This window comes from Pezoporus flaviventris, unplaced genomic scaffold, assembly GCF_033815535.1.
Source record: "Pezoporus flaviventris isolate CSIRO_AGI_PZ_B2104156 unplaced genomic scaffold, CSIRO_AGI_Pfla_v1 ptg000030l, whole genome shotgun sequence".
Taxonomy (NCBI): Eukaryota; Metazoa; Chordata; class Aves; order Psittaciformes; family Psittacidae; genus Pezoporus; species Pezoporus flaviventris.
The window spans coordinates 753,560-779,821 of NW_026892578.1; positions in this window are offsets into that span (position 1 = coordinate 753,560).

Here is a 26,262-nt window from a genome sequence, read left to right on the forward strand (position 1 = left end):
GAGATGAGAGCTGGAGTCAAACGCTGTTCAGAGTTTTCAGATTATCAACAAGGACAATATGGATGCTGGATACTCATGCTGAGATATCCAGTAAGGTTAATAACTGTTTCATTATTCTGTTGGGTTTAAACACATTCTCTCATTTTTCTTAATTAATGTCTGGGTTGCACATGTGGAAAACTCAGTAAAAAGAAGTTGTCCATTATTTAGTTCAGCCTGGGTTTGCTACAATGCATGCAGAATATGTTCATAGATGCTACATAGTGATACTGATACATTATTCTTGTATTTTACAACCTGCAATTGCATAGAATCCCTTATTGCCAAGTGGTCATTTTCTCACATTTGTTATGACAACAGGATAAATGCCAGCGTTTGTCAACATCTTGTAAATGATGAGTCTTAATGAGGCAATCTAGTGTTTTACCCCTCTGAGGAATCTCCTAATAGGATGAGCAAAATATCAGGTTAAAGGAAGTGGGAGGTAATCCCCAGGGACAAACCTTTTCTTGTACAATATATTCCTCAAGGTTTTGCTTGGAGTGGGTTCTAGGATGCAGGCCAATTTGGCGTACCCCCTTGTACAACATTTTAATTGTATTTTTATCAAATCCACAGCAGAAATGCAGTCTGCGTGTTGAATCTGTCAGTAAGCAGTACCCTGTTAGAAAATAACAGCCTGAGCTTTGAGAACTTTCACCTAATACATGAACTTAAAGTTATTCTCTCTAAGCTAAAGAATAAACTTAATGTGCCTGCTCTTGATCTGTCCTGTATTTTTTTACTTTGAGTTTGTAAAATATATTTCAGCCTTTTGTGTTTGCTAATCTATTTCAGAAGGCTTCTCTGAAAAAATACAAAGCATGTATTAGCCTGGCATTTTTGGTCTAAGCTCTGTTGCTGGATTCTTCTAACGATAAACCAAAGGGGAAGAGGATTGTTGCATCGCCTCTGAGCTTTTTAATGTGTTATTTGCTTTTAGTATATGTTTACTATCCTGCATGTCAGAATGCTAAACCTTAAAAAACTTGAGTAAATAAAGTGTGTGAGAGAGCCCTACAAATGTAATACTTAATTAGAACAAGACAGGGCTTTTAGAAACAAGTGCTATCACTTCATTACTTTATAAATGATACTATAGATATTCAAGAGATATTGTGTTTTGATAACCAGAAACATATATGATTTAGGATTCAGATAACTGCCTAGTTTATTAGAAATTTGTCATTGTTTCTTGCAGCTTTTTTATTAATTTGGGTCAAACTGAAAACTCAATGGCACAGACTTTATGAATTTGGGGATTTGAAAAATAATCAGACAAATGGCTTTTGTGGTTTTGGGGTGTTTTTTTTTTTTTGTTGGTTGTTTTTTTTTTAATTTCACCAGAAAATGGTGACTCAATCAAGTTAACATGTTGTAGTAGAATGTATTAATTTTATTGAAATCTTTCATGCAAAATTATGAAAACATTTCATTTCATTAATCACAGAACTTCATTTCAATTCTTGACACATGCAGCAAAATAGTAAGGCTAATAACGAAGTGCTCCTGTAAACTTATTTTCATCTTTTATGGAACAGAAATGTATGTAGGGGGTTGAAAAATTAATTTATGGAAAAAACGTCATAAATATGAATTCTTTGGCATTATTCTGGCTGAAAAGTAATTTTGAAATTTCAAAATTTCTTCTGAGACAGATATTTCAGCTATTGCTACATAAATTATGTGAAAGCCATTTTAATTTCCCAAGATATCTTAGCTTCATAGCACCCTTCTCACTCTGCGTTCTCATTTCCCACCACTTCTTTCTTCCTCATGGTGCCCTCTGAATCTCTCAGAATCAGGCTCTCAGTGTCTTGGGGAAGGCAATGTAGTGATATGTTCTTATTTGCACTTTTGCTGTTCATCTGCATACTGAAGACACGGTTTAATTAGATTGGATTGGCCATGGCTGTGCCTTCTCCTGCCAACAAAACTGATGTTGTAGTCTTTTCTTACTAATTGTTTGTATAACAACTGTTAATGTTAATCAGAACAAGTGCAACTGGCTCTGGTTTGTATCTGTTTTGTTTTAATCGTCATTTAAGTGTTAACTTATGGTCCAAGAGAGGCCAGAAGACCTGTATTACACTTGTGCATTGCTAACAAGCACCTAGAGCAGTGTACTATTTTGGATCTTATTAACCACTGAATTTTAAGCAGACTAAATTGTCAGCATTTATATTTGTAGGACACTTCACTGAGATTGTTTGTATAAATATAAGTGAGAGGGAAAGACAGACTGCAAGGACAGAGAAGGACAGGAAGAGGTCAGTCCAACCATGAACCTAAGTAGAATAGAGTTTTTTAATTTAGACAGCTCTTGTGAGGAGATTCAGACTGGGGAACTCTCCTTGTCACAGGAAAAATTTGTTGGCCTGCAAAAATTATCCACTGAAATTACACTAATAAATGGAAGGTAAGCCTGGTATGTGTTTTTGCAGAGGAACGTTAAGGGGTAGAAACACTGCTACAGATGATGCTTCAGAAAGCATTCATAAAACACCAAAAGACCTAAAGAGGCCTTCACAGGATATAAAATTCATTAACTCTGTGAGGTTCAGTGGTGATTACATAGGAAAAGGTCCCTATGCAAAGGCAGAGAGTTTAGCAAGAGAACATACGCAAAAAGCCACCTGCCACGCACACCTTTCACATGCAGATACTTTGCGTCTCCACATAGAGCTCATCTTCTTTTTGCAGCAGTTGAGGCTCTCGCCAAGGTTTCCTACCTGAACCCTCTCCTTCATTAGAACATTTGGACATTTCAGCGGAAAGGTATTCTTATTTTAAAGGCACAAATAGTACATAATAAGTAAAAGAAGAAGAACCTCTGTAAATGCATTTTTGTTACTGTACAATGGTAATCTATTTTTTATCATGACCTGAAATAGTTCAACAAATGATAGTCCTTAATCTCTCTCTCCCTTAGGAGTGATTGCATATACACTAGCTATATGACAATCCAGCTACATATGAGTGAAAGGTTTCTTGCCAAATGATTGACTGCATTTGCAACTCTGAACATAAACCAATACCAGTAATAACATAACTCTGAACATAAACCAATACCATAAACCAATACCAATACCATAGCAACCTTTTACACTGTTCCTGCCCCATGTTCATGTTTCTGTTTCTCACCTCTAATCAGTACCAGTTTCAGTCCAGCCCACAAATAACCCCTCAGTGCAGCAGCATCATTACATCATTGCTAAAAAGCCCTTACACTTAATGCCACCATCAATCCTTAAAGCATATGGCCTCCAACGGCCTCCTCTTCTCAAAGGTGAGTGCAGTCAGGTTCTCCATGTGAGATGCTGCTCATTTCTCCACTTCTTCATTGCAAGATTGTTTTCTCTAAGTGACAGAGACAGCCATTTCCAAGTGGTAAGGGAACACTGTTGAGCATATCAGGTAGAGAAGTTCTGTCATTACATATTTACAAATTCAGATAGAAAAGCAGAGAGGGACTTTGGCCCAGACCCTCACAAATCCACTTTCCTCTGAGGCTAAATCAGTTGGCATGATTCGCTTCTAACAAATAATTTAATCAGTCTTTGTCATCTCCTAGAGAGTCTCAAGTGACAACAAAAGGTGACAGTGTTGAATGATTCCACTTTCATCTATTCCACGTGATTAAGGGTTTTAGTCTAATTCCAGTATATAAAAATAAGTATAAATGATGACAGGAATGATGCAGCTTAGTCACTGCATAAAGAGATTTGTTTGGGGTTTTTTCCCCCTTCACATGAGGTCTTTCTAGGAAGGTGAGTTTGTATATACTTATCTTCAATTAAGCTCATGAAACTTGCAGGGAGGCTGTAAAGCTCTGTAAGCTCACTGAGCTCTTAAGACTGGACGACACTACCCCATGAGTGCAGCATTCTAAATCATCAGAGAGAGAGAAACCGTAAACATAACTCCCTTTAAATAGTCAGACCTTGTTAATCCAAGCTTAGTTTAACTGAATGCCTGAGTATCTGAAATACTTAAGTGGAAACCTGTCTCCAAGTCTGAATGCACCTTTGATTTGTTAATCTGATTGTAAGGATAGGGGTATCCTGTATAAAATGAAGTTTGCAAACAGCTTTGGATTAATCAGCCTTACAAACTACAAAACAAAGTACCACTGTATTTATCATCAGGAAGGGCTGGCATCCTTTCTCCCTGGCTGATTTATAGAATTCCACATTTGGCTTAACAGTGTAATATTCAGATGGTGGAGTTTTCTAATAAGGATATGCAATGAATAGAAATACACAGAATGTACCTGAAATCATGCACCTAACTTTAGAGTACATTATGTCCCAGTAGCTTAAAAAAAAAAAAATAAAATAAATCATTATTAGAATACATTAACTTTCTGGACAACCTGATTCATACATAGCGTATTTGTCACCCTCAAAAGAGTCATTTGTGTTTATTTGCCCTCTTAAACATGTGTTTATTCTGTTCCAGTTCCAAGGAAATGTTACCCATTAAATCTACTAGATTCTGATATGAGCCTGCCTGTCATTTTGTTTCTATTGAAAGGATTTCTTATGTTTGATATCTCCATGTTATTAATGCTGAGGCATCTGTCCATTTCCAAAAATGAGCTATCACACATCTGGCTGCTGGTAATAATTGCTTTATCAATGGCTTCTTCTCTGAGTCAATAACCTCATTTGGACTGTAGCAGGATAGGTTTGGTGTGCAGCCTAACTTATCTAATTCTGTAGCTGTTTCTGTTGTATACATGAGACTGTTAGACAGCCCCAGTGCTACACCATTTGAGTTCTTACCGGACTAAAATATATTTCTGAAGAAGCAAGCATTCTCACACTTCTTCTCTAGAACAGGAATTTTTTTTTTTTTTTTTTTTTTGTCTATATTTAATATTTTAACAAAATTCAAGGACTGGAATTAACAATAGGAGGTTTGTTGGATTTTTTTTTCTTGCCTTGAATATACTATAAATGCATATTTTCATGCATATATGAATATTGTGCTTCCTTTTGGTGAATCTTTTCCTTTTTGGCTAACTAAACAGATAAACTATTCATTAAAGATTTATTTTTCCCCAAAACACAACCTTTTTTAATGTATATTTCTACCACCACATTTTTGAGGTTCATGTAGTTCTCATTATGGGAAGTTACTGCATTGGACTCAATGTCGTGTACAAATGGAGTCATTTGCTTTAGTTAAATGACACAACATAATTTAGACAAATGAAGTACTAACCAGAAGGTTTATCAGATGAGTGGTATCAGGGTAACCTGATGAATGTACTTGGGTTTTCAGAAGAGCAGCCCAACCACTCATGAAACTGCTTAAGCTGAAGCAAAAGTGTCCATGAGAAATCAAGCCTCATCTGACTGAAAATTAAGGCTTCCTTGTCTACTTTACAATCTGGACTTCAAATATAAGGATTTCAACTGGCATCGTAGTACTATTTCCTCCAGGTCAAATCTAATATACTACTGCATTATTTTTTTATAGTATTTGCTAGCTCAAAATGATAACCTTAGTTCACTTGCAAGCCTTGAGATGCTAGGAAAAGCAGCATGGTGCAAAGATTCTCAGGGCATCATTGGCTCAGGCTGCTAAATTCAGCCACTCTGGTATAACACTGTGTGGGTCAAACCCAGAAGTCACACTCAAATTCACCTGTACTCAGACTAGAAACTCTGTCTGTGTTTTTGGGTTTGGCAAATCACATACAAACAGAGGCATATGGCTCTGGATTGAGCTGGCTCAGGTGGGATAAGATTTAGTGTTTAATGGCTGGTGTGTTTAAGGCCAGAAATGCTATCTGAGAATCATTGTGAATGAACATTTATCTACTCCTTCCTGCTCTGGTCGCTGGCATTCAGGAAATTACTCTAACTTATTTAAGTCTTTGTCCCTCATTATGTTCGTTTTTGAGCCTGAGAAAGAATATTAGGGAAATTAACTTTTGCTTGTTCTGATAGTATTGCTGTGACAAAAGTAGTAAAGATGTGAAACGAATGGCTATTGAGATAAGACTGATCTTGTCTTCTTTGAAGACTTAATCTGCTCTCATACATTTTATTCCTTCTCTTTGCATGATCCACACTGCAGACATTCATGCCTCTGAGAGCAACACTTTGAGGCAGACACTTTAAGTGTAAGATAGCCCCCAGTGTAGATGTTTACACAGACTGATTTCTTCAAGGTAGTGACAATGAAAACATGCAGTTGTGGCAAATTAAGGCAATGGAGACTCTGCTCCTCCCTGTATGTCATTTGCATAAGCATCTAGTCTCTTCAGACAGTTTTGTCCTTTGCTTTGCCTGGAAGTAAGCTATTGGTATGATTCTGCTCATTCCTTTTTTGCTATATTACACATCACATTGTGCCTGCTATTTCTCTGGCATTACCCATCTGTGATATCAGTGCATGGGAACAAATTCCATTAACAAGCTTGCAGATTGATGAAGCTCTGACACTGCAAATAATCAGATCTGTGTCCCTGTTTTCTCTTTCTCCATTGTATAAAACTCAAAGAATTGATCTTTAGGGCCTGCCCTGCAACCTCATTGATATTAGCAGCTTGATGTCACACCCTACATATCTGTTAGTACTATTCTGTATCAATGTCAAGCAAAACAGATAACTGATCATATCTGCCACAACTAGGCAGGAATTCATAGTATCACAAAAGACAGTTTGCTGCTTTATCATCCAACTGGTAGAGTGGTTTGGGACAACTTGTCTGTTCACTCTTGGGATATGAAAGGAAATACACTTGAATCATGGAATTCCTTGCCTGGCACTTACCATGCACAGAAATAGTGAGTGGCTAAGATACCAAGCTTCTGCGGTTATTGTTGAAGCATAATAATAGAGCTGCTTTTAAGAACATGTATTTTTCTCTGTTATGCTGCTTCACAGCTGTCTCAGATGCCAGTGGGAAAATCAGAAGCAGTTCCAGCAGTATGGCACTACAACATCTTTCCAGCAGTATGGCACTACAGCATGAGCTACTAGATAAGAACAAAGGAGCTATAGACTGGGTATAAACTCACAAATGATCCCATTGCATATTAGCTTCTTGAGCCAAGAATGCAAGTAATCTAATGAAACAAAAGCACATCTATTAAGACATTGATGAATCTGCCCCAGCCAAGGAGCTACAACTTACCCATCTGAGACATTCTATATGCTGTTTGTTTCTATTTGTTAAACAAAACAATATTGGGCAGGTAGAAGTCAGTTACCTACCAAGAAGAGGTGGGAAAATCTATTATTGATTAAGTGGCCATTGAGGTTTGTGAGGAAATTAGTTCTTTTACATCCCAAATGATGTCAAAATTGAAAGTACTGCTGAAGTAACGAGGTTTGAACAAACTGGTTTCCTGAACTGTGCAAGTACAACTGTTCAGACATATATTCTCATCCTGTGCCTGCAACTGTAATACCAGGATAGACAACTATTCCATCATCATTTATTGTGCAGTCAAGGTATGGACACATATATTGGGTGCATAGTGTGCAATGCCAAGATATTTTTATAATGGGCCTTCTTTCAATATGGCCAAACCAAATAACCAAATAATTAGAACAACAGCATCCATGCCACCATATAGCTGAAGTTATTCTTTGATCCTCTCCAGTCTCATTTTCTTCTGTTTAATTTTACATCAACCACACTGTCCTCCTGATTCCCTATCTCTTCAGTCTTGCCTCCCTTCCTTGCTTCGTTCTCCTCAAGTTCCTTCTCTTCGCATCACTATCAAAGTATTCTATCAAATTCAGATGTCTGTTACTCTGTTGGATGGTCTTCTATACAACAGATTTCTCTTTAAATTGTCAAACACAGTTGTAGTTGTTCCTACAGAGAAGAAAACAAGAAATCATAGAGCACTTGCCTTCTATATATTCCTCACATATGGTACTGTACATGAAGAAGTAAGTTTTTATCTCTAAAGACTATTCTTTCTGTGGGATTTCCATTTTTACCATCAGATCTCTACCATGTGGGACTTTCATCAAGGAGTTATTCTAAGAAAAGAAGCAATGAGACAATTTTACCTTTCAAATTTACGAAAAACAGTACTATGCAGAAGAGGACAAAGAATGAAAAGGAACAACCAAGCCAATGTATAGGACAAAAGTGGATATCTTAAAAATCTCCCAGGCCACTGCTTCTTTAGGATATTTCCACAGTTTCAGATGTCAAGATAGAAAGGAAAGCAAATAAGGAAGCCTGCTCTCACTCCAGCTATACCACCTATGGTGAGGAAAACCTGTGTATGATAGATCAGCTGGTACAGGGACAGTACCAGCAAACAAAAATTACCTGAATTTGCCTTGGATTTTTTTTTACTAAAAAGTTTTCTGAACAAGCAAAAATTGTATCATTTCTGCATTGTTAACCAACATCAGGAAAACTTAACAGTCAGGATATTAGGGGAAGTAGGAAGTTCCTTTATAAAGAACTCATGACACTATTTTGACTGTTATTTTTACAATCTTCTTATAATTACACCTTTAAAAAAAATCATATTGAAGGGCTGGAAAGTGTTGTTTGAAGTTTGGGGGTTGTTTATCTATATATTTATTTATTTACTGGGGTATTTATTTATTTAAAGCCCTCCACTTGGCCATAGTTTTGAGGCAGCTGTTAATAACTGGGAGAAAAGAAAGTGAAAGTTGTGTTTGAGGATAACAGCGCCACATACAACTGCAGCTGAATCAAGTACAGAAAGCAGATATTTAAAATCCAACTTCAATATTTTGCAATAGCCATTGTAATAAGACCAAAGATGACAGAACTCCATTCTCTCAATCTAAGCACCTGTCTCTTTTATGCAGAAAACCTCTTCTACTCATTCTAAGAGCGTGGCTAGCTCCTAAGAGCTGTAGATAAATGTCTTTTTGGAGCACCATCATATTTCTGAAGAGATCCTGTCTTCCATTCGTAGGTGCTGCCTGTTAAGCAGATTTACTCAGACCCATCCTCTTAGCTCTTCCTGATACACTTTAAAGAGAGCTGCATAAAAAAGTTCTTTCTTGCCCTTTTAAGGGCATTAGACATTGACCCAAAGCAGCATCTGCACTGTAACACTCACAAACACACACACCATGACTTTTAACCTGGAGAAGTAGTCAGCTGGCATAATTTTGCCAATTATGTAAGCCATCATATTGCTTCCACACTGTATTGGGTTTCCATGGCAAGGTTTTGGTTGTGGGTGGTCTGCAAGGGTGGCCTTCTCTGTGGGAAGAGACCTGGGGCTTCCCCTGTAACAGTCACATCTTCCAAATGGCTCAAAATGGACACCCTGATGGCCAAACCTGAGCCCATCAGTGGTGCTGGTGGATCCTCTGTGATAGCATATTTAAGAAAGTATAAAAAATTCTGCAGAGCAGCTGTGAGGGGGAAGAGTGGGAAAAAATGTGAGAAACAGCCCTGAAGACACCAAGGTCACTGAAGGAGGGCAGGAGGTGCTCCGGGTGCTGGAGCAGAGATTGTCTTGCAGCTCATGGTTCAGACCAGGTGAGACAGGTTGTTCCTATAGAACTGAAGGACCACACTGAAGCAGATGTCTACCCTGAAGCCCAAGGAGGACCCACACCAGAGGAGGAGTACTTACCGCTATATCATGCAAGCATCTAAGCTAGGTAAAAATTCAAGCATTGATCTCAGAATTTCCCCCAGACAGTGGAATGGCTACAGTCAGACATGTGGCACAGCTGTAAGGCTGAATTGCATTTTTTCACAGCTATGGGAATAATGACAAGAAATCTAAGAAAAAAATATAGAAACAGTAAACAGTAATGGCAGAGGAATGTGACATAATTGAGATAAAACCAGTAAGATCTCTGAATCAAGAAAACCTTTTTAAAAGTTTTAAAAGAGGTGAGATTTAAAACATAATTGAATATATATTTATTTTTTAAGTGGCCATAGTGATGGAAATAACTTGAGGAACTTTATTTCTCTTAGGTAGGGGGTGAGCAGAAGGAACCATATTAAAGAAACACAAGCAATTATAAACTTACCTTAGCTGTGATCTTCCCTGCCTTATATGACATTCATTAGTTGACTCAGTTGCAAAGGAATTTGAGGGGTGACCTCCTTGCTCTCTACAGCTTCCTGAAGAAGGGAGGTGGAGAGGTCAGTGCTGATCTCTTTTTCCTGGGATCCAGAGACAGGATTTGTGGGAATGGTTCAAAAGCTGCACCAGGGAGGTTGAGACTGGGCACTAGGAAGCATTTTGTTACCAAGAGGGTGGTCAAACAGTGGAACAGGCTTCCTAGAGAGGCAGTCGATGTCCCAGACCTGTGAAGTGTTTAAGAGGCATTTGGACAATGCCAGTAACAACTTATTTCTGGTCAGCCCTGAAGTGTTCAGGAAGTTGGACTGATGATCCTGTTCTGTTCTGCTCTGTTCTCTTCCATTCTGTGAAAAACAGTATCTTGTATGAACCTGCTTTCTTTACAGTAAGAGTGCTAATTTCTCTAGTTCTTCAGAAATTGCAACTGAAATAATTCTCTCCAGTATCTGACCAGTATTCTCTTATTTCCACAAATCCTATGCACCCTCAGGGCATGAGAGTATTGTAATTTCTTCTCCTACACTCTAGCAAGCCTCACTTCTGTGTGCCTTTGTGTGTGGCTTCTCTAGGCATATAAGGCTTTTGTTGTTGCTCTTTGATACATTATTTTATTTCTTTAATTGTATTATTTCCATACTATAACATAATTTATTGCTTTCCATAGTTTCTTCAACATCTCTTTTTAATGGCCAGATTAAAAACTCTGCAGTCTAGTGATGGAAAGAGAAAAGTTACAGAGAAGGTTAGTCAATTTGGACAGTGTACATTCACAGGTTTATGTTGGAAGTCACCATTCATCTTCAGATCAGACAAAACATACAACCTCTTTCCTAAAGATACTTTTCTTGTGGTGGCATGTGTTTGTGTTTTCAGATTAATCCTTTGAATATGGCAGAGATTTGGATGGGGAACATCAGTTCTGCTCCATTCCTACTCCACATTAAGAGTGTTTACAAACAGATATTATTTCACAAGAAAAACATTATCAAGTTAATTTATTTCCCCTCTCTCTGAATGCTACTTTTGAACACAAAGAAGAAATGGGCATTTGGAAAGCAAGGAAGCAGGAAAAGAAGGATCAGACGCTTCTAGGAAAATTTACAACTTGAATTTTCCATGTTGCACCCATTTCACAGCCATCCTTTGAAAACATGCATGCTGATTTGTGGAGCTGTGAAAGGCTAAAATTTAAACGAAACTGAATGCTTTAGTACAAAACAGGAGCGGGTCACTTCCTGCTATTTCTGGTCTATCTGCCTGTGCCTGGAGCATGAGGGAATGAGGGAAGGGGGAAGGAGTGTGGTGGTGGAAGTGCCAAGCTGCTGAAGTTCAGAATAAATCTGTCTCCTGGCAACTCTGCACATTTGCTTTCCTTTCCCTCTACCAAGTGTTGTGGTACAGCTGAATACAAAGTCAGCAACAACTTTACGTCCTCCTGCTGAAAAAAATATAACTGAATGTTAAGGCAAAGTAAACACACAAGAAAATCAGAAAATGGAGTCTCTCCTACCCAGACACTTTACATCCTTCCATGTAAAAAGATGCTGAAAATACCACTCCATTTTTTTAAAACTAGAAAGTCATGGAAGAGGAGCGGCTCCAGTGCTGATGCCTGCATGACACTACTGCTGGATTGCCTGGTGTGCTAGTAACAATACCAGCTGCTGGGTGCTAAGACTAGTCCTCTGCATACACCTTGCTCTCTCTGTCTCTTTCTAGCTCTCTTTTTTGTGTTGGTCAGTTTTTAAATTTAAGTCTGGTATTTAACATACGACATCAATGCTTCAGGATTAACATTCAAAACTTAATTTTGGATCAGCCTCCCCTTCTCTGAGCCAGTCTGGTTCCAGGCACAGATGGCATGTTTCCCTTGATCAACTCTTTACTTCTTTCATCACAGAAAGAAGTGAAGAAACCATGAAGGTGGTTTTAACTAACACATGATTGTTATCATAGCTCAGATTAAGAAGGTAATATCCAGCTCAGTGGTGGTAGCCTCTGAAGATGAACTAACTCCTTCTCTTACAATTGTGGTATTGAGTTCAAATCTGCATATATGATGGACAGGCAAACCCTGCTTTTCATAGGCACAGGCCTCAACTTACAGATAGACAAGGCCTCAAATGACACAAAAACGCTCCCTAGCACACTCCATTTGTCTAAATCACTTTCTGTCCCTGAAGATAAAAGAAGAAAATCCATTTTAAGAATGAACCTGCTCATAATATCCATATTTTCCCAGTAAGGATTTTTCAGGCAGGAAGTAGTCCAAATGGAAAGATTTAAAATATTCTTAAATTTCTTTTATGAGCCAGTCTATCAGCTCCTAATTTTGTAGACCTTTTGACATAATCAAAGGCAGCTTTCCCTCTTGTCTTACAGGTACTCTGTTTCAAGCTGAAGCCAGGAATAAGCCTCTAATGTGACTGAGGTGACTGATCACATTAGAAAAAGTAAAAACCAGTGACAGAAAATTCACAGAGAACTAGAGGCCTGCTATGTTTTGCATGATTCACTGTTGACCAGTGAATACATTTATAAAATGACAGCTTAGAGACGGGGGAAAAAAGAGTAAGTGCAAACAGCATAAGGCATTTTTATCACTTTTCTCCATCTCTAGTAACAAGAATGGCAAGAAGAGGGGTATCTCCTGCTCTCAAAGTTAAGACAAATGCAGAATTTCCTTTGCTAAAAGGTTTCCTCAGTAACTTGGCAGTGTGCACTTGTTATTCCCCAAACTTTCTGTCTGCTCTGAAATCCTGTGCTACCCTCCTGTGACATTTTCTTGCATAAGCTCCACTGAAGTTTGGGTCTATTGTTTCACAACAAGGGAGCTGATCCTTCAGCAGTTACTTATTTATTGAGGTCACTTGAGGTCAGTGATGTGGGTTTTATGGGGTTCTTTTTTTTTTTTTCAGAATATGGTCAGTCTGGTCTGCTGGAATTCTTTTAATTTTGCAAAGGAGGAGGTAGGTGGTGAAGGAGTTTTGTTTTAAAATTACGTACATATCAAACGCATGCGTCTATACCTGCATTGTATCTATAACTGGCTATTTTCAATGCATGTCACCCTCCTGCCACAATTTTGGTTTGGTATTAATGGACTCATGGTTTTTCATGAGCAAGATCTTAGTTCTTTATTTTTCACAGAGGGTTGTTTCTTTTTTTGTTATGCAGTAAGGAAGGGCTACTCTGCCTTACCTCTCACATTTCCTTCTTGCCTGGGTGACAGGGGATTTGTTGACATTTGCTGCATGCCCTGTTGCTATTATAAATCGGAAGCTACATTTCAAGCTTCAGCACACTCAGAGTTAAGCTGCACTGGAAAGAGGACAATGGAAAATATAAACGTAAGAAATTTGAAGATGTGGAAGGAGAATTATTTGGAGGAGGTTTTTCTTTTATTTTAAAGCATTTAAGAACAGAATGAAAAAAAAAAATCCCTTACAAAGTGTGGGGGGGGGGGGGGTGGGCTTTGTTTTTAAAGCTGGATGCCTAAGTTAAGGTTCTAACTCTGTGTTTAGTCATCAGAGTTTACCTCCACTAAAGCCATTCTGAAATCTTCCCCTGAAACAATCCTCAAGACAAAAAATATAGATTGTGACGTGAAATATTTTCCAGAACCCTGAAAGTGTCTTTCTATATAGTTCTTATTATCCAGATTTTAATGAATTGAGAAATTTGGTTAAAAAAAACCCAGACAACACACACACACTAAATGAAGAGTTTCAGATTTCATTTTAAAAAGCTTTTCATTTCTGTTTGTGTAATACACAAAAAAACAAAACAAAAAAAAAAAAAAGAAAACCAACTATTGAAAAAATAAACAAAGAAAAGTCAGAGCAAAGTTAGTTTTACAAATCAGGCCAAATAAGATATTTCAGCTGACTAGAATTCAAATATTTCAAGTTTCATTTTATAAGACATTTCTGGAAAAAGTTGTTCTCCTGTGTTCTATTCCAAAATGGAAGGAGTGATTTACATCAGGAAATTTCCCTGAAATGAAAATTTGGGTTCTCTACTCCAATAGCCAGAAATTCTGGACACTTAGGAGCTCCAAGAAACTTTAAAAGGACTGTTAAGAGCAAATCAGCTTATTTATCTGGACTACTTACAATGATGTCCATCTAGTGAAAACAAATGCAATGCAGGGAGTCAATTTTATAAATGTGGCCACAGTTCAATACCACAATCCTTAAAAACTAGAACAAATAGAAAACATAAAATAATAGAGTAAGCATATAATTTGATTTTTTTTATTACCTATTTTAACTTGTTTTACTATGTTTCTTCTTTTCTCTGAGATAACTTACTGTGTAATTTAAACCTGCAGATAATTTCGACCTCTTTCCCTTTATTATTAGCTAGTAAATTTTATTTAAGCTTGATCATTTGTAAAGGGATGGGTGGGATAAAGAGAAGCTTCTAATTTGGCATCCTGCTCTAATCTCCGGTTAGAGAGTGCTACGGGATGGGGTTTTACATAGTAATATACGGGCAGCAGATAGAGAGATTCGATACATACCCACACTTTTGCATATCAGTCGCAAGAGTGGCCCGTATGTTTTGCAGCAGTAGCTGACCAAAACAGTCCCTTTTGGACTTCAAATCAGCTAATCTCCCTATGAGGGAAGCTCTTCTATTTTATAGTTAGTTTGGGCTCGGGGCTGGTTTTCGGGGGGGGGGGTGAGGTGGTTAAGGCTTACTCCTGAACGGCAATCCTCCTGCCCTTAAGTTTAAGGCTATTTTCAGACTTCACCAAACGTTTGATTTTTGTAATTATCATTAGGATTTCCCCCACCCCACCCCCTTCCCAACCTCTCTCTACGCGGAAACTAAAATTGCGATTTAGATATTTAGTCCCAGCGGCCCTGCCGGTGCTCAGCAAATGGTTCCATGTCACTCGCTGCATCACAATATCGGAGCGGCGGCGCTCGGTGGCAGCTAATCCTCTGAGCCCGTTAATAAGCTTAGGAGCACGTTCATTGAAGACTGACGCGTTAGTCACAAACAGGGAGAAAATATCTACTGGGGGAAGCTGAATTGGTTTTAATCATCTGCTAATCACCAGTAATGAGACCTACTCTGGGGAAGAAAAGAAAAACAGATAGTCAGAGGGAGGTTTTGTTCTTCACAGCGGAGTAACAGGGAATGAGAGGGCAGCTGTTATTAGGAGAGAAAAGATGGAAAGAAAGGAGGGATTTGGCCAGACCAGATGAAACTTCTTCTGTGGCGCACTGTTTTGTTAGCTGAGTGTTTCTTTCATTCAGCCTCCAAAACTTCAGATCTGTCAGCCCCTCTGAAAGCCCCGGTCCACCTCTCCAAGCCGCCAAGGAGAAAAGAAGCCGCCACTCCGCCCCGACCCCCCCGGACTCCCCCCGTCCTATGGCCCCGCTCCCCAGAGCCCGCACCCCCAAGCCCCGGGCCTGGCTCCTCCAGCTGCGGGCAGCGGTGGGGCAGGGCGGCCGGCTTGGGGCGGGGGGGGCGGCACTGCCTTGGATGAGGGGTTGGGTGGTCTTCTATCTCCCTGGAAGCTCACCTGGAAGGTGCTTTCCTGTGCACTCACATGTCTACCTGGGAAAGCTGGGCTTCAAGGGCTACTGGAAATAAACCAAGAGGGGGGAAACACACCAGCCTTATTGCGGGGAAGTCATCTCTCTTTCCCATCAGTGACACCTGAGCAGAGCTTTTGCTTCAGGAAGCAGGCATCATGTTCTGCAGGTGCAAGTCGAACAGTAAGCAAGGCTATGGTTTTCAAGAAAAGCTGTAACAGGACTATGGTCTGTGCATTTTACAGATCAGCATCCTTAGTTCCAAGGTGCTGGTGAGGACCTTTGCAAGACACTGAATATAGCAGGTCACTCAGTTCCTTAACAGTAGGCCCTGGGTATCTGCTCCAGCTAGACCATGATGACTTTGGTTTTTTTAACTGGGTTTAAATTTGGGGTTATAATTGTGCATCTGGTTCAGAAAGAGGAAGAAAGCCCTTAGCTACTTTTTTAAAAATCCAAGCTGGGAAGAGCTCTTTAAGTGATTATAAAGTTGACTAAATGTAAAAGCTTTTCAAAGGCAGTAATTTCAGACACAATTCTGGCTGCTAAGACATATCTGCGTTTCATTTTCTGTATATTTTTAGGGAGCTTAAGTGGGGTGGGTAACTCACTCATTGGAAAAAGGTTTTTTTAAATGTCATGCTTCATTTGGCTGCATGGAAAAGCTGAGTATCAGATGTCCTGTCAGGAAATAAGATACACTGATATACAATGTGCAAACATTTTATTTTGAAGAACTCCTTCACAGTCTCACTTCATGGAAGCGAGTTGCCCAACTTAGTCACACAGCAAAGAGAAGTCTACATCCTGATTTAGGTTTAATTTCTTGGTTTAGAGCTCATGGCAGCGGGAGAGCTCAATTTTTTTCTGCGTCCTCAATAATTCTTATCGCCACCATCAGGAAATGGGTCCCAGTGTACCAGGATATGGAAAGAACACTAGCCCAGGGAAAAATTTTTACTTCTTTATAGCTTTTTATTAAGAGTGGAATCAGGAATGGCTAGTCTTTTACTCTAGGATCATGACAGCATCATGTTTCTGATTTTGCAGAAGGGCTTTCTGGAGGTCTGGGGATAGGTGGTACCAATGAAAAACAAAACTCCATCTTCAGGCAGTTTTCTTAGACGTCTTGAACAGAAGGACTTGAGAAGCTTTACATGTGAGAGCAGGAAACCCTTCTCTAAATGCCTGTTGTTATGATGTGACCTTATTCTAGCACCAGCAAAAGTCCTTTAGGCTGTAGTGAGAAGACAAACCCAGTTATTTCAGAAAGGGAACAAACAAAAACAAAAACAGAAACAAACAAACAAAAGCCAGGAAAATGTAGGCTCCTTTTTCTGTGTCCTGAAAGAACTGACTCATGCACTGCCATTTACTCCTGTTGAGTTACTCCTCATTTCTCAGCTCACCTTGAAGGAAGAATAGACTGTTCCTTAAAAGTGGCTATTTATTTTGGGATCCTCATTCTCATTGGCTTCACACAGATAACCTGAAAGGTCTCACAGAAAAGAAAAAAAAAATCCCATTAGAAACCAAGCCTCTTCACAGGTCATCAAAGGCAGAAAGGAACCTCTTGCCTGCTTGTTCAACAGCAGCAGGATTTTCAAGCCATAAAAAGTCACAGACTGATGAAATATTCCCAGTGATCCCCAGCAGTACAACAATGTGCAGAAACCGGTGTTTCAATCCATTGGTTTGAAATTTAAAGCAGAAAATGAATGTAGAAAGATGTCTTTCTATTAAAAATAAAACTATCAGAGATGCCAGACACAACTAGTAGTGACCTCATATATATGCTCCTTCCAATTTGGAAGCAACTTTGCTATGATAGCGAGCACGTCATCAAAGCCTTGAGGTAATGTTTAATTGCATTCTTTTTCTTTTCTTTTTCCACAAGTATGTTCGGTCTTGTACTGATGTTTTCTCAGTTAGTTCTTCTGTCTCCGCATTTTATCTTTCTGTCTGTCAGGCTTATTAGCATACTTTGACAGATTAAAAGGCTAAGGTCAAACAAGCAAATCCCCAAAGAAATACTGCTAATTATTGTCATATGTTTTTTAAATACTTTTGCTTCTTCAAAGAATTTCATAAGAAGCTAAATTCAACTTTGCAGTATGTTTCTTTTATGAGCCCCTCCTCTACTTAACATCGCTTTTCCTAGCCACCCTCCGGTGCCCTTATTCCCATTCTCATTTCTTTAGGCAAGCAACTAGCTACTTACAAAAATGCAAGATTGTGCTTCAGATGAGTTACATTTTGTGCAAGGTACCTGGAATACATATTGATGCACTTAATAGTGTTCAATGAGCCAACAGACATGTGTTTGGGTGGCTTTTCTGTTTCCTGAGGAAGTAAAAGGTACTTTTTATTGTGGGCAAAGTGACACAGATCACCCTTCTTCTAGAATCCTGGGCTAGGAGTGTTGCATACAACTGTGGTCAAGAAAGTGGCCCTTTGGACTCCAGCATCTTCACTTTGTTCATGCGTCAAGGAGGATTGTTTTGGTCTGGAGGCAGAGTCAGGCGGCCAATAAACTGCACATTAATGCCAGATGCTGTACAAAGTTTTCCTTACCTTCAGCTTCTTAGAAGATAAAGCAGAGCAGGTAGATATTCTGAGCATGAGTGAAAATAATTTTGAAAAGAACCAAAACACAGAAGTTCAACACATGTTCAGTTGGGAAGAGTCATCACAACCACAGCTAAATAGTTTCTGTATTCTTGTTGGCCAAGGTAAATAATAAGGTAGGGGTTGGACAGATAAGGAAAGTATTGGCTTCTTGTGAGGACGAGACAACAGGTGTCTAAAATAAATAGAGGGGGAGTGCTTTTGGAACAAGATAAGCAACAAAACAACCCTGATGAGCTTAATGAGCAGGCATGTACTTATCTTATGCCTCCACTTTTCTATTAATTTCCAGACATTTCCATGCTTCAAGACAATATATCTGTTCTTTAAAGGATTAATTGTTTGATGGGTCTGCAAAGGTAGCATTGCCAAACCTTGTTCATGGCAGGTAAATCATTACATGGCCTAAGACAGTGTTCATTAGTAGCATTGTCAATCAAGTGGGAGTCCTGCCAGAGAATTGCTGATGATACAACAGGGTCAGAGGCGAAGATATTCAGTCTCCATTCATCAGATTTTTTTTTTTTTAATCAATTTACAGTGTGATAATTGGGTCAAGTTTATTGTGCTGCCCCTCAAACAATGTAGGATTTGGTAATTATAAATCTCTTGGTACTGAGACTACACAAAAAAAGAGAAAAGAGAGGAAGAGAGGAAAAAAGTAGGAAGAAAGCAGGAGAGTAGGGATAGGGTAGGGAGATGAAAGCTAATTGTTAAGATAGATAAATATTTTAAGAAAGGAAAGTTTCAACTGAAGAAGGCCTGTCTTTAAGATGAAAAAATAGTTGCGAGATGAAGTCCTCAGTTAAAGAAATTCTGCACTGAAGGTGAAGAGCTAAATTGCCATTCATGTATCTGTATCATCTGAAATTATTCCACTGATAAAACCAATGTGTATCCTTCCCAGGGGAATAATACTGCCTTCAAAAGTATTGTTTCTGCTGTGTTGGAGACCCTTTTTGTAAAACGTTTTACCCTTCATCTGCGCAGCTGTGCACGCCTGTGTGCATATATGTGTGTGCAAGGTCTGTGCACTGACTAGATCTCTGCATCACAAGATTTAAAAAAAAAAATAATATGGAAGGAGAAAATGAAAAGTCTCTTTCTAAGGCAGAAAGAGGAAGGCTTTCTGCAGGAAAGAAAGTCCTCTTCTATCAGCCTGGTCTGGCTCTAATTTCCAGGGCAAATGTCCAGCACTGTATTTCCAGCCCAGGAAAAAGGGTTTGTAAGCCTCCCTCCCATAACCTGCACCCTTCTCACACTTATGCCAAAGAGTTAAAACAAATGCTGTTGCTACCATGTACAGGCTTTCTGTAAACTGATGTTACTGGTAAACGTGTGCTTGCTTATCTACTCCTCAGTTTGCTGTTTGGCTGATTTCAGACACATGATAAATAGACCACTCCTAAAATTCCGTATAATTACATTTAAATATAATTTTGGGCAATTAAAACAAGTGGGAGAGGAATTCATATAAAATATGTCTCAAAATAAACCTATAAAATATCTGAGTGGTGCATTACAGGGTGATATCTTAAACTACCCTTCACACAGCAGCCGTGCTCATGAGCTTCTCTCCTCAGACCCTGACTTCTTTCTGGGACTCATCAGGCTGATGCTGAACATATTTAAATCCTCCCCATAAAAGGTTTAGTCTAAGTTGCTTCTCCAGTACTTGTTTGAACATTAAATATGCAAATAATCATCATTACACTTCCAACAATTACACATGTTTGCGAGCACCATGTCAAGTACTGGCAGCAGTGCAATCATTTGTAAAGACAAATATTCCATTCCAAGAGATGTCATGCTGCTTAGAAGATTTCTTTTTGTATTAGTAGCCACACTGCTGCTTCATAAAGTGTGCAAATGAACGTGACAGTGCTGCCAATAGCTGCCAGTTCCTTCCTCTCAGCAGAGCAGATGTCAATCAACCATCCCAAACAGACAAGGCCTCGGTACTGCCGCAGACATTAAACATGTAGGTTGGAGAAGGGAGGGCACAAACAACACAGGCAGCGCAGGGGCTCAGCTTACTCCTCTCTCTCCCTCTCCCTCTCCCTCCTCCTTCTCTCCCTCTCAGCCTCTCTCCCTCTCTGAGGAGGCCCGAGGCCTTTGGAATATTTTAATTTCTGATTTCTGACTATATTATCGCATGTTTGTAACAGGCGAATTGTAATTTGTAGCTCTGAGGTGGTATGAAAAGCTGCCTGTGACCGTAGGACAAACGCAGGCATGTGTGGCAGACTTCTCTCCTCACTGCTCTTGCAGTGCTCTTCCTTTTCTCTTCTCCTCTTTATGTAGTTATGGATAATTGTCATCATCCACTTTTGTCACATCCAAAGTAGCAGCTTAGAGAAGATGCGACTTTAGTCAGGACTAATCTTGCCTCCTCCTGAAGTGGGAAAATCCCAAGTATTTCAGGGTCCGATTGATAACCCTTGTGCTTTTTTTCCATAAAAGACGGATGACTCTGGCAAGCTTGGGAGACTGCAGATAATGGGATTGACTTGGTACTTAAATCTCAGTGAACCAAGACAGCATAAGTAATTAGTGAATTGGATCCATACCGGGGTGCTAATGATGGCTAATACTGCCCCACACCATTCTAAAAACCACAAGATACACATCCATCTCATTCAGATAAAACCGAGGGGACACTGCTTTTGCAGGCATCATTTATTTCTTCCTTAACACAGAATTTATCCGCCGTAAAAAATAATAATCTAATTTTCCTGGAGTGACATCCAGAAGAACAAGTGACCATTCTGTCAGAAGAGTTCATTATGATCACAAATACCTCTGGTGTTTTTAATTAAGAAAGGCTAATTAAGAGAAACTACGCATTTATCTTCTTATCTAGTTGTCAAGGGAAAAGTCACAAACACTAACTATATGCTGTTTGAATGGGAGAGGCAAGAGGCAGTTCATATTTTTAATCTTCTTTCCTTTTTTTTTTGTTTATATTTAATTTTTCATTTTCAAGCAGACCAAATTCTCACAAAGGAGAAAATTCACTTAAAGAATTTATGTTTTTAATCCTGTGCTCAAACTTTTATTAAGTATAGTTCAACTCCACTTCCCAATTTTTCTCCAGGTTAGTATAATTGTGTACAAACTACCATTCTGCCTCATTTTTCTTTCCCCACGGAGTGATAGCATTTTATCAGGATAATTTAGATAAATGTCTTTCCATAGGGTTTGCTTATCCTTCCAAGAGCTATGATCGACAAACAGCCACATAAGATAAATGGAATTGTGTTTTGATCAAATGTATTCTCATCTAAAAGTACAGAGGGTTTCAAGGTGAGGGGAATGACTGTTTTCCTCAGATGTGATCGTCAGAGGGTAGTCCTTCCCCCGTGCCCTCTGGTTTGTTACAGTGGCTGTGAGTTAGGATGTTTCTGCACGTGAGCGTGCGCATTGCATGTGTCAGACCCTAAAACCAGGGTCGGCTTTTTGGAAGATGTGTCGAACTAAGAGTCTTAGCAAAATAGTTTACGCAGATAGTTGAAGACAGGGAGGAGTCTATTTGGGGGGGGAATAGCATGCAGAAACTGGGAGCCCAGGCACCATCCAGCTTTCCTGCTGCCAGCTAAATCCTAAAGCCAGACAACTGATTTTGCCTCTTTCAGCTTCTTCTTTGCAATTTCTCCAGTTGTTATGGGACTTTAAAAAAGGTGCAACTCGGGGCAGGCTTGGGCTGTAGTACGTAAAGGGTTAAGATGCAACATTACTGATTAACTGCAAAAGAGACTCCTGCCAGATACTCCCCCCCCCCCCCCCCCCCCCCCTTTTCTTTTTTTATTAGGATTAAGCTGAAATCTTTCTTTTCCCTGGCTGTCAGAAGAGTCTTAATTCTGTGCTCGGTTATTTCGGCAAGTACCTCAGTAGGTGTGTGTGTGACCACAGTAGGAAATGCTTTTTAAGGAGACCTTCATATTCAACATTTGAGGAAAAAAGTCTATTTAATACAGGGGCTCTTCTTTTTCCTTCTCAATCTGTAACTGATTAGGAGGCATTCAAAGCTAATGCAGGATGAAAAGATGGGCAGATTCTCGTCTGAGGAAGTGGAAGGTGGGGGTTGGTTGGAATAGGGATCTGAACTGGACTAGAACAAACGCAAGTTTTAGTTGGGATGAGGCTGAAGTTTTAGCTCAGAAGCAGGCAGGCTGCCCTACATCAGCAGAAATGCTCTCACCTCGGTGACTATTTCTGCTTCTCAAAACGCAGAGATCTCCCCTGAAAGTAGTGCTTTAAAGGCTGCAGCTTTAATCTCATCCTTTCTATCTGGGCCAGAGATTTTTGTTTCTTTCTTTCTTTCTGCCTTGCTGCACACAAGAACTTTAGGCTTCTGTGGTTGCTAGATGCATGTACTTCTAAAATGGCAGGCATTTTAATAATACTAATAAATCACTCCATTCTTTAAGTCTAAAATTGAACTATGCTTACTCCCCAAACAGATTTCCTTTTACTTTTCTGTTTACCACTGACTTACCTGGTTCTTGCTAGCTTTTAGATTTATTGTAATCCTTAAAAAATATATAAAAATAATAAAATTTTTTAAAAAATGTATTGTCACTGTGCAAGACTGAAGTACTTTGACCTTAAGAAATCTGATCTATTTTAGTCTACATAGAAAACCAGGATTCTCATTTCATAATGAACAACATTTATTGGAAGCACTGCAGTCTCGAGGGGTATGACAGGAGTATGACAAAATACTGTTAAGATGTGAGGATACACCTTCTGCAAAAGCAGGACACTGTTTGTTAAGGAAAGTCCCTTTTCTTAGGTTTCATGCTATAACTGTTCCTTTCCATGAGTTTAGCTTTTGGAAGAGCTTCATTGTTTATGTTCCTAACAGCCTGCATTTCCCCTTGAATATGATGAATACAGCTGCAGGACCCTGCATCACCAGTTTTAGGAGTCTGTCAGATAGTGGGGGTCTTTAAAGAGTTTTCTAGCAGAAAAAGAAATGCCTCCCCTCTTTTGACTGAATTTCCTCAAATATTTAGTAGTTACTTCAATTTCTGCTGTCCTACCTGGAAACAGCCCTAAGAATTGCAGTCACTTATAGAAATAATCACATCATTGGACAATGGCATCTAAAATACTGCAATTCACAGGTTTTACTTCTGGAACATTATTCCCCATTTTTTCTCACTAAACAAGAAGACTTTGGCTTGACTTAGGGGAAAAAAAAACCTCAACCAAAAAAGCTAGAACTGGTATATGATCTATCCACTCACGCCTTAGGCTTAGATAGACCATTAGCAGAATTACAGAGCTTGTAGTAAACAGTATTAAATCTCAGACACTTGGCTAAAAGCAGGTTCTATATACAAGGTTATAGAAAAGGAGGGGTCATTTCTATGAAAGTACTAACCTTCCCCAAACTAATAGATGTATTTTTTTCCATAATTTTTAAAAAGGAGGTAAATTCATTCCCACATCTTTTTTAATGAGACTTGGAAAGTTAAATTAAAAAAAAACCCCAAGCAAACAAAAAAAAAAAAAAGGTTCAGAGTCCTTACATGTATCTGAAGGTAGACTATACTAGTTAAGTTCTTTTTGATGCTGAAGGGTGGAAGTCAAGATAGCACTTGTTTTTTCCTATTCATCAGAGAAAATAACAGGAGCTGCAGGAGCATTTTCACTAAGGGAAGAAATATGGAAGAATGAATTTTGAATCCCTTTTTCCTTTTAGAAAATGTACAGATTTTTTGTTGTCTGCTGTGGGAGAGTTTTAGTGCACATAGGTAAGTAGTACAGATAGAAAAGGTTTGTGTAAAGGGAAGATGGAAATAGTACACAGAACTGTTTCATTCAACTTCTGGTTTTCCTTTTCCATGATTAAGCACACATAGCAAAAAGAGAGAAAGAAATGGGTCTTATTTTAAAGAAAGTAATTCAGAATACCATTCTTTGCTTTGTACATCTTATAGCAGATATCAGGATGCTGCTGGAAGAGTGCCAGAATTGAAAGTAATTCCCCCAACTTGAGCAAACAGTTCTGAAATTTGCCAGTTGCTGGCATATTTCCACTGGTTTGAAAGTTTGAAAGCAAGCTAAAAAATTTAGGGGTAGTTTTTGTTTGTTTGTTCCTGACCACTGATAGCACGAGTTAGCAGCTGGTAGGAGAATAAAGGAAAATGTGTGTGTATTGGCAGCAGACAATTTATGACATGAAGCGATTATTCTCTCAGAGCCTTAAACATCAGAACTTGTGTCTTAAAAAATAATAATTTGCTTGGACAATTTTACAACTGAGCATTTCGGTTTTTCCCATTTTTTCCTCCTTCAAAGATGTGTTGGAATTTGTAACCAACAAGATACATAATTTATCAATCTTGTACTCTTTTTTTAAGAGGCATTTTTCAATCTTGGGCCCTTTAAAGTCTTGTTCCAATGATAGCTTGGTAAACCTACATCTCCACCTAGTGGTTTCACAGAAAGGTGAAGCAATCATTTTCCAAGCAGCCTGGACACCCAGACGGGTTGCAGTGCGGCACCGCTGTGAAGAAACTACAATCTTTCTAAGAGAAATATTTTAAAAGTTGTGATTAAATATATAGGTACGCATTCTAATTGAATGTTGAAATTTTACTGCCATATGTCATTATATAATGGCTCTTTTATTTCTTAATATTCTTGAATCATTTCAGCTCCCAGCAGAAAAACTTCTAAATTTTAACACAGCATCAGTTCATCCTGTATTTTCTGTAATCATTCCTACAGCATGCCTGGCCAGTGCTGAAAGATTCTTGTCTTTCCTGTCCCACATCTCTGCAGCAAAGTTTGATGCAAGCCCCAAACTAAGCACAAAACAATTCACAAGAACTTGAAAATGCCCTGGGACCTCTCCTTTGCAGAGCTATGTTTTTTTATACCCTCTGGTGTAGGATACTTTATATCTGCTGTGAAGAATTTTTAGGAAATCAATGAAGGGAACATGTGTGCACAATGCTCATGACTTAGCTACTAGAGCAGAAAGGATTTTTAAAAGCTGTTCTGTACTTTCCTCAAAAGCTTAATGTTGTCTTTTCTTGACTCTCCAAATGCTTCTTTTTCCAAATGCTTTAACAAAATTATGAAGGATAGCTCTGAAAGATTCTTTTTTGGAGCAGAGGGATTCGAATTGCTGAAAAAAGCTCCGGTGCCTACACAGTTTCTCACTGTCCCATATAATTATTGTAAATCATCCCTGCAAGAGCTACCCAAAGCATAGAAAAAAACCTTCAGGTGCCCAAAGAAAATAATATCTTTCAGTACCAGCAAATGCATTCTGTTTTAAAATAAATCCCAAAATATAGGGAAAAATTAAATTAGTCTCCTGATCCTGTCCAAAATATCTTTCTCAGCTACAGTTTTCATTCCTCGGTCATGTCTCTGCAGTGCTAAACCACTACACACAGCAGTGAAAATCTAAGTGTGTTTTGTGGGGTTAGAATCCCATTCTTTTAACAAAGCAGTCAGTTCCAAAGAACTATTCACAGTGCACAAAATAAAGTGTGTGCCTAAACCTGTGCAGGACTGAATCCTTCACATGGGCAGTAGATGTACTGTTAATTAAATGCTACTTGTAATAAAATATATTAGAGTGATTGAAGCTGCTGTAGCTGCAGTGAGCCTAGAAAGTACAATAATCCTTCACTGTAATGTAGAATCCTCGTGTCAGAAACATGTACAGTACTTAGAAAGAGTATAATTAATGCACATTAACATATATACTCAGAGAGAGAATATATGAAGAGGGTGCTCTGGGACATGGTTAAAACTTTTGTGACTTCAAATTAGAGAAATTTGGAAAATCTCCAGTTCAGCAATTTAAAATGATTAAATGGTATCATAATGGTGCCCTAAAAAAATGAGCAAATGTGAGGAAATGTGGGAATGTGGTTTTATTTCATTAATGAGATGTTCCAGCCTTAAATATTGTTTTCCACAAATACAATAAATATTGATTT